The 281-nt window shown below is 40.9% G+C and overlaps 1 protein-coding gene across 1 annotated transcript in view; it reads left to right on the plus strand.

The window, feature by feature from the left end:
- The window catches only part of EMH_0009800 (serine/threonine protein phosphatase 2A B56 delta subunit, putative), a gene marked incomplete at both ends in the record, with an annotated part of 3,664 nt that overhangs the window by 980 nt on the left and 2,403 nt on the right, over window positions 1-281 (plus strand). The gene's annotated exons all lie outside the window — the stretch shown is intronic.

A 281-nucleotide genomic window follows, 5' to 3' on the forward strand; every position in this document is an offset into this window, starting at 1 on the left:
GCGGAAGAGTATTCAGCAGGTGTTCCATCGCTTTGTGAACGAACAAGAATCCCCCAACGGCATTTCTGAACTCCTTGAAATACTCGGAAGGTAAGGCAGACTCGCTGCGAACATATTCAACGCAGCCACTAGGGTGCTGGGCTATCAGTCATGTGTGATCACTGTCTCTGTGCCTCTGTCTCCGTCGTTCTCTTTCTCTGGCTCTCTCTGTGCGTCTAGGTCTTGTATATATATATATATATATATATATATATATATATATATATATATATATATATATA

This window comes from Eimeria mitis, genomic scaffold (genome assembly GCF_000499745.2).
Source record: "Eimeria mitis Houghton genomic scaffold, Emh_scaff12, whole genome shotgun sequence".
NCBI lineage: Eukaryota > Apicomplexa > Conoidasida > Eucoccidiorida > Eimeriidae > Eimeria > Eimeria mitis.